Genomic DNA, 594 nt, shown 5'->3' with positions numbered 1-594 from the left:
ATTCACTCTCACTCCAACCCCCCTCTCCTTTCAAGAAGAATGGTTGCTTCCAACTGAGCCAAATAAGTGAGGGAAAAAACGTCAGGTGCATTTTGACTCGAGCATCGCAGAGGGCTCACAGATAGTCAGGTGAGTTCCAAAATATTTGTGGTTGATCTCTTTATGTTTAACACGTTCAACTGGCATGTCAAGTGTGACAGCTTACGTGAAAAGTAGTTCGCACTTGAATGATGCACTGTGGCAGGGGGTAATGTAATCTCTATTACATCGAGTAATTGGCCCTTGATCTGACATTGCAGTTTTATCTGATCTAGGCTCTGTAGAGTGCAGTTTGCTGTATTTACAAGAGTTGCCAATTTAGCACAATATATGGGACATCAGGGCAAACACGGGACAGATGGCAACTCTTCTACTGTGCCGCATGTTCTTGAACATATCTCCATGTCCCCAATGCCCTGACATTTTCCCCTCTATTTCCTGGGATACTCTTCTCTTCTTTTCCGATCAGCATCTCGCCTCTTTCTGGAGCGAGCTCTAGCTGTTGAAATGAAATGTGCTGTATAAATAAAAATGTATTGTATTGTATATGGGCCA

This window comes from Filicampus tigris, chromosome 7, assembly GCF_054856515.1.
Source record: "Filicampus tigris isolate MCC_2025a chromosome 7, RoL_Ftig_1.0, whole genome shotgun sequence".
In the NCBI taxonomy this organism is placed as follows: domain Eukaryota; kingdom Metazoa; phylum Chordata; class Actinopteri; order Syngnathiformes; family Syngnathidae; genus Filicampus; species Filicampus tigris.
The sequence above is the reverse complement of the archived record's forward strand: the minus strand, read 5'-3'. Positions refer to the sequence as shown.